We start from the raw sequence: 8,467 nt of genomic DNA, 5'->3' as shown, positions 1-8,467 counted from the left end.
TCTCAATCAACATTATCCTTCATGATACCTGAACAATATATTCCGATGCATATAAATGCTCTCCAATTCCGAAGATTTCTTGTGATCGATTTGGTTAAAAGCATATCAGCTGTATAAATGGAAAAAAAAAAACAAAATGAAATTGGTAAGTCAGTGTATCATCCTCGTGTTCTTGTGCTAGGAGGATGGAGATATATAGCCATTCCGTAGCTATTTCAAAATGTAAGGGGTCGTTTGGTTTGGAAAATATTTTCTATTTTCTATTTTCCATTTTCTATTTCTAGTTTTCTATTTTCTGTTTCAGTTTTTAGAAAACAGAAAATGTGTTTTGGTATGATATGCTGATTTCTATTTTCTAGAAAAGAAAATTGGAAAATGCGTTTGGTTTGTTAATATAAAAAATTATAAATAAAATAATTTTTTTTCTATCTTATTCATGTAAAAGAAAAAAAAAATCATACAAGAAAGGGATGATAAAAAGATGATAAAAATCATACAAAATCCATATATATAATGGGAATAAAGGAATATAAAAAGGCAAGTAATTGAAACAAAATTTAAGAATTGAAGGAAGATGCAATGGAGATTTTGCTGAAGTAGGAACTAGACTTTGGAAGCTTAAAAAAGATGGTCTCAAAGGAAGATGCAAAGGGAAAGCGAGGTAGTCTCACAAGCACATACAACACCTGAACAATATTTCTTCGTTGGTGCTTATTGAAACTGAGGTGTTATGATGTAAGTGAAAGATGAGAGCTAGCTTCAAATGTTTACTTTCACCATGCTCATTCATAACTGCTGCTAACGCTTCAGTCTAATCTACACTGATCTTGTTACTGAATGTAAATGTTGTTCTGTAGAATAACCAGATTAGACCAAAATTACAGCAACAAAATTAAAGTTCATATAAGAAAGTCGACTGATCTGTCATTATATCGAAAGAGCAGCTGCTCAGAGAAGAAGGAAGATGTACTGCACTTTGATCATCCCTGCAAAGATTTGACAATGATTTTATGTTAAACTAATTACAATTACGACACCCATAATAAACCATTGTAGAAATTAGGTGCAATAACTACTTCAGCAAGATCACGGTGGGGAGGAGGAAGAGGAGAGGAGGAGCACGCGACAGGAGCGTGCGGCGGGAGAGGAAGAGGAGGAGCCGCGCCGGAGGAGGAGCGCATAGCAGGGGAGAGGAGGAAGAGGAGAGGAGAAGGAGAAGCAGAGGAGCGACAGCCGCGCCGGAGGAGGAGCGCACAGCAGCGAGAGTACCGCAGGTGCGACGGGAGAGGAAGAGGAGAAGCCGCGCCGGAGGAGGAGCGCAGGGGAGGAGGAAGAGGAAGAGGAGAGCACGCAGATTTTGGTGAGCACGCAGAGGAGCGCAGCGGCGGGAGAAAGTCCGCGATGGGGAAGCTCGCGATTTTGGGTTCCGGTCGCGATTTTAGGAGGAAAATACCGCATTTTCTATTTTCTACCGCCTTTTCCCATTCTCTAATTTGATGGAAAACGATGTTTCATCGTTTTCTATTTCCTTAGGAAACAAATTTTCATTTTCCAAAAAATGAAAATGAAAATACAAACCAAACATTTATTTCTAAAAATTAAGAAAATGAAAATGAAAATAGACCCTTGAAAATACAAACCAAACGCAGCCTAATTCTTTTGATTCTATTCATACTCTGCTTCAAATCATTTAAACCTCTTAAGAGGTCTGCCTTTATAAAGGGACGGAACCAAATCATTTAAACCGGGGCGAACAAAGTGAATCACAACCGTTCGAATAATGACAAACGTGATGTCGGGTCTTCTCCATCCAACGGCCACAATTTCGCTACCAGAACCTTCTTCCTCGATCGTCGATAAAGCCATCAAGCAGAGAACCCTCTTCCTGTATCGTGTCGATAAATCCAGCAAGCAGAGAACCTTCTTCCTTTATTGTCTATGAAACCATCAAGCAGACCTGCGTGATCAGCTTTCCTTGGTTTTTTGCCTCTCTTTATCCTTCGGCGCTTACGCTTCGTTGTCGATGTTTCCGAGACGGGGGCAAGGCGAGAGGAAGAAGTTCGGCGGACTCGTCGCCGAGGAGAACTGCGGCCCGTCGATGCTCCGCCTCGCATAGGTGAAATCCCATCTCGCTTTGATGTCGTGTTGTTGCGTAGATCCTTGAAGGACGGTGATGTCGTGATGTCGCTTTTAGTCCCACATTCGTTGTTTGTGCAGCAATTGAGAAATTTATTTATGAGGCGGTGGCGAGTTCAGGCATGACCTTACTTGAACAGGATCTGTTCTATAGGTTGTACCACTGAATCCTTGAGTGTTAAGGAGACAGGCAACACAATCTGGATGATGACGTAAGGATTCGAGATCAGAGCGTGATTAACGGCTCAGATTCTCTGGGGTCGGTGGCTGTAGAGGATCGTTCTCAGCAGATCTCTACACCTGCTGGGGTGATCTCGAGTCTGTCTGACAGACGTAAAAATTATTTTTTCTTTTTAAATAAGCGATATAATAATTTTTTTAATATAAAAATCAAAATGAAAATCAGGAAAGCAGTTAATAATTTACTATTTAGTTTCATTCAAGGATAAACAAACTGTGATATGCTATTATTTGTGGCCCAGACTGAATGCTAAACATGTGTTAAGCGAGGTGGCCCATGGTCTGGCATTGGCTTAAACATGCTGGGACTGATGCAGAACCTGTTCGCCTGTGCTGGGTGGCATTGTGCTTGCCTTTGTTTTGAGCTCAATCCAGCCAGCTCTCAGGTTTTGCTGAACACAGCACGGACCTTACTTCCTTCTGGCATAGCCCTTTGCTGGGAGAGGCCCAGCTTGTGTAGGCCATAGTCTAAGCCCTTTGGTCAGGCCTGGTGCTTCAGCTCATGCTGGACTGGATTCGCAACATGGGCGGGTTTAGCTGCCCCAGCTGACGGTCTTGGCAGTGTTGACACCCCCAGTAAAGATGTATAGATTATCTTTTTGGCTATTGGTCAAAGTGCAACGTATCTCTGCTTCACGCATTAAGACTTAAAATGTAATATTATTTCATTCGTTTTGATTCCATAATGAATTCAATTCAACCAAATTATCTTTTATTTCCTTGCAAAACTGGTGGAAGTGTTGGGAGATGAAGTTTAAGCATACAATAAAGTAATATTATTTCATTTGTTTTGATTTCATCTAAGTAAACAAGATAAAAGAAATAGCCCTTTTCATGGAAACTATTAAGAGTAACATGACTTGGTATCTGAAGGTTAGGCTTCATAAGAGACGCATGAAAAATAAGCTATAAAATTTGAATAGTTAAATATGACAAGCAGGAATGTCAGTTGAAATAAGTGCACTAATAATAATACTGGTAGAAACAATGTGCAGACTGCAAATAAGCAAACAAAGGTAAATCTCTCTTATAGCTTTGCCATCAATGCCATAGATTATTTCCTAAGTTTATTAACTAGTTTGTCTCTAAATTATTTATGTAATTAGTTGCAGGAAGTATACTTGATGTTTTAAAGGTCACTGTTACCTCCTCCAGGAGCTTCTATCTCTTGTACTTAATATTTAATCTCAATCTTGACAGCATTTCTTTCTCTAATCAAGTGTTGCCATTCATATTTACAGATTGGGCTGATTATTTTTTTTTAATGTTAGTATCATTAGTTGTTCCTTGCGATCCTTCCCTTTGTGATTGACATTGCTATTTCATTTTGTTGAGCAATTTTGACGAATTGTTAAAATGTTTTATCTTAAGACAATTATGCTTTATTTACACCTTTCCTTTCCTTTTCAGCTGGAAAGTCTAACTGTAGAACTTTTACATTGCATCTCATGTATTGTTTATTTCAAAAGCTTGCCACTTGTGTGTGGTATCAGTGTCATCTCAAGATTCCTTCTGCCTTCTGAAAATTGTTAATTTTTCATCAAAATTCTGCAGGTTCTGATCACCTCAGGGATGTATTTGGGCACATGGGCCTCAGTGATCAGGACATCGTTGCACTGTCTGGTGGTCACACATTGGTAACCTTGCTTTCTGATAATTATCGCTATCGTCACGTATTCTTCTTATCATCTTCTATATCTTTGTCTCACTTCATGTAGGGAAGGTGCCACAAGGAGAGATCTGGCTTCGAAGGGGCTTGGACATCCAATCCTCTCATCTTCCACAACTCTTACTTCACGTAAGCTTGTTAAGTACTGAGAAAGCAAGTCGGTCGGGGGCAGCTATGTTGGATAATCTTCTCCGGCAGGCTTCATGGGGAAAGAGAAGGTTCATATCAACATTGTGGTCATCGGCCATGTCGACTCCGGGAAGTCGACCACCACCGGCCATCTCATCTACAAGCTGGGCGGCATCGACAAGCGCGTGATCGAGCGGTTCGAAAAGGAGGCCGCCGAGATGAATAAGAGGTCGTTCAAGTACGCCTGGGTGCTCGACAAGCTCAAGGCCGAGCGCGAAAGAGGAATCACCATCGACATTGCCCTCTGGAAATTCGAGACCATCAAATACTACTGCACCGTCATCGACGCCCCCAGCCACCACGACTTCATCAAGAACATGATCACCGGAACCTCCCAGGCCGACTGCGCTGTTCTCATCATCGATTCCACCACCGGCGGCTTCGAAGCTGGCATCTCCAACGACGACCAGACCCGCGAGCACGCTCTGCTCGCATTCACTCTGGGAGTCAAACAGATGATTTGCTGCTGTAACAAGGTAAAACGTTTCTATCCTCCATTATATGGATCCTCGAGCTCAATCCTTTGCTATATCTATCTAATGATCGATCTATCTATCTAGATGGATGCGACGATGCCAAAATATTCAAAGGCGCGATACGATGAAATCGTGCAGGAGGTTTCTTCTTGCCTCAAGAAGGTCGGATACAACCCGGACAAGATTCCCTTCGTTCCCATCTCTGGCTTTGAGGGCGACAACATGATCGAGAGGTCCACCAACCTCGACTGGTACAAGGGTCCGATGCTGCTCGATGCTCTGTATTTGATCAGCGAGCCGAAGAGACCCTCGGACAATCCCCTCCGGCTTCCACTTCAGGATGTGTACAAGATCGATCGGAGGCATTGGCACTGTGCCAGTTGGGCGCATCGAGACTGGTGTTCTTAAGCCTGGCTTGGTCGTCACCTTTGGCCCTACTGGGCTCACGACCGAAGTCAAGTCGGTCGAGATGCACCATGAAGCTCTCCAGGAAGCCCTCCCCGGCAACAATGTCAGCTTCAATGTGAAGAATGTTGCTGTCAAGGATCTGAAGAGAGGCTTTGTTGCATCCAATTCTAAGGATGACCCTGCCAAGGAGGCTGCCACCTTCACTTCTCAGGTCATCATCATGAACCATCTTGGTCAGATTGGCAACGGCTACGCTCCCGTGCTCGATTGCCACACCTCCCACATCACAGTCTAAGTTCGCCGAGATTCTAACGAAGATCGACAGGCGATCAGGCAAGGAGCTCGAGAAGGAGCCCAAGTTCCTTAAGAACGGCGACGCTGGCTTAGTGAAGATGATCCCCACCAAGCCCATGGTCGTGGAGACATTCTCCGAGTACCCTCCTCTTGGTCGTTTCGCGGTGAGGGGCATGCGCCAGACTGTTGCCGTCGGAGTGATCAAGAGCGTCAAGAAGGAACCTACTGGTGCCAAGATTACCAAGGCTGCTGCCAAGAAGAAGAGAAGTGAAGTGAATCTTCTCGTTGATTAGAAGAATCGATCAGTTGCAACAGCTAAGAACAAGTATCATGGTTTGGTGCTGTTGATTATTTGATTGTTGTTGGTCAGTGAGGTTGGATCTTTGTGGGCTTCAGTAGTTCTTAGGTTTGTGCTTCTCCTGGGCTCTGCCGATTACTTTTGCATTGTGTCGATCTGCTGCACTAGTTTTAATGGGATCAATGGCATGCTTTCGGTTTGATTGAAAACTCTTTTTAAGCTCTTTATCCCAATTTTATCGATATTCTATCATGAGCCGCCGAAGTGATTCTAGATATATGAATTGAAAAATGGGTACAAATATCAAATTGTGGAATCATTAGCAGGACTGGTTCTCATATACATTCGAGGCATGATTGAATTGGTCAAGGACTCAAGGTTAGCGTGGGATATATTTTTTCAATTGGTAAGAATTGAATATGATATCTCTCGTAGTAGTTAATTATGATTTTTTGATTTACTTTTTCACAGTATGAGATCTTGTCGGATTGTTGGGATGATAGATTTTATTTTTTATTATAAATAATTCAAATTTCACTTTGGACATTTTAAGTGTGTTGTGGTGTTTGAATTACTCGTGATTTAGATTGTGTTGACGTATTTGAATTACTTGTAAGTTATTTTAGTTGTATTGGGAAATTTTTATGAAACTGAGTCTAAGATTCATATTTATTTGTGTTTTTTAAATTTATTTTGATAGTAGATGAAAAAAATTTTATGGAACTAAATCGGTTGATGAAAAATTTTTATGAAGTCAATCACTTTAATATTAATGGTTGGAAGAGTTCCATATTTATAAAAATAAAATAAAAAGGATATTAAAAAAAAGCTTCTTGTAGTAATTTTCAATTGGGTTTAATCTGTTAAATCTAAAACAACATGAGATATCTAATTACAAAGTAAATGCAGCGGAAAAGGATCAAGTTTTTACCTTCTGCCATCGAGTCCATAGACGATTACAAGGTTGTAAAAATCTGATGTTTCTGGCCCTTTGCTCTACAAAAATTAGATGGTGTAATTTCGCTCTCGAAGAAGTCTTTTGGAGCAGGGACCAGGGAACAAATTTATATCATATATATTACTCTCCAAAAACTCTACCATCATCAAATAATTTTGAAAGAGACAGAGTCATGGGTGGAGGCATGGAGTCATGGGTGGTGATGGTTTTGAAACTTCCAAATACATGGACCACTTGGTTGCTCCATGGCCAATGGAGTTAAAATAACCAACATTCTCCCACTTGGTCTATGTATATCCACCCACAATAACATATGGATCATGGCGACAGTTCCTCTAAATATAAGTATTACCTTCCATGTATCATAATATGTTACACCTGTCAATGTCAACTCCAAATAATTTAAAATAAACCCTATGTTTATTTGTGATCCAAATATAATGATATTTCTCAAAACAATAAGTATGTATACAACTCAAAAGAGAAATATCTAAATTGAATAAGAGTTTCATTAAAGAAATATTACATTATGGAACCAAGTCTCATTCGCACTACATGATCCTTGAAACTCTTTGGTGGCATGTCCTTAGTTAGAGGATCCGCGATCATCAATTCAGTACTAATGTGTTCAATAACCACTTTCTTTTATTTAACACGCTCTCTTATGGCTAAGTACTTAATGTTGATATGTTTACTACGACTATCACTTCTATGGTTCTTAGCCATAAATACAACAGCTGAATTATTACAATACAATGTCAGAGAGTTGGAAATAGAGTCCACAACTCTAAGCCTAGATATGAAACTCTTCAACCATACACCATGCAAAGTTGCTTCAAAACAAGAGATGAACTCAGCCTTCATAGTAGAAGTAGCAGTCAAGGTCTGCTTCACACTTTTCCATGACACAACCCCATCGGCTAACATAAACACGTAATCACATGTTGATTTACGTGAATCAATACAGCCAACAAAGTCTGTGTCATTGTACCCAATTACTTCCAACTTCTCAGTCTGTCTATACATGAGTATGTAATCCTTGGTTCCTTGAAGGTATCTCATAACCTTCTTTGCATCCCGCCAGTGGTCAACACCTAGATTACTCTGATATCTCCCAAGCATTCCAACAACAAATGCAATGTCAGGCCTAGTACAGACCTGAGCATACACAAGGCTTCCAACAGCTGAAGCATATGGAATGATTTTCATCTGTTCCCGTTCGAACTCATTTTTAGAACACTGATTCAAATTGAATCTATCACCTTTCACAATGGGTGCTACACTTGGTGAACAATCTTTCATTCGAAATCTCTCTAGAACTTTATTGATATAGGTCTCTTGAGACAAACCTAAAATGCCTCTAGATCTATTTCTATGGATCTTTATGCCAATGACATAAGATGCATCACTCATATCCTTCATATCAAAGCTCTTTAAGAGAAACTGTTTCACCTCATATAGCAAACCCTTATCATTAGTTGCCAACAAAATATCATCCACATATAGCACAAGAAAATAAATCTTACTCCCACTGACCTTCTGGCATATACAAACATCCATAATATTTTCTTCAAAACCAAATGAAGTAATAACATCATGAAATTTTAAATACCATTGACGAGAGGCTTGTTTTAACCCATATATGGATTTATTCAGCTTACAAACTAGATTCTCACCGCTACTAGAGGAAAATCCTTCTGGTTGTTTCATATAAACCTCTTCCTCTAGATCACCATTGAGGAATGTTGTGTTCACATCCATCTGATGTAGCTCCAAATCAAAATGAGCTACCAATGCCA

The 8,467-nt window shown here is 40.3% G+C and overlaps 1 non-coding gene and 1 pseudogene across 1 annotated transcript; both read left to right on the top strand.

Annotated features, from left to right (window-relative positions):
* The first annotated feature begins 2,031 nt into the window (after window positions 1–2,031).
* Window positions 2,032–5,880, top strand: LOC141817408 (elongation factor 1-alpha-like; annotated as a pseudogene).
* On the top strand, window positions 2,259–2,470 carry LOC141817409 (small nucleolar RNA U3). The gene has a single exon (XR_012600819.1). It is a non-coding gene; the product is annotated as a small nucleolar RNA U3 (small nucleolar RNA).
* Window positions 5,881–8,467: the final 2,587 nt, after the last annotated feature.

The sequence above is a fragment of the Curcuma longa genome, unplaced genomic scaffold (genome assembly GCF_044706935.1).
Source record: "Curcuma longa cultivar G26 ecotype Majalengka, Jawa Barat unplaced genomic scaffold, ITB_CL_G26_1.1 contig_20425, whole genome shotgun sequence".
Lineage (NCBI taxonomy): Eukaryota > Viridiplantae > Streptophyta > Magnoliopsida > Zingiberales > Zingiberaceae > Curcuma > Curcuma longa.
This window is presented reverse-complemented; position numbering and strand designations above follow the sequence as displayed.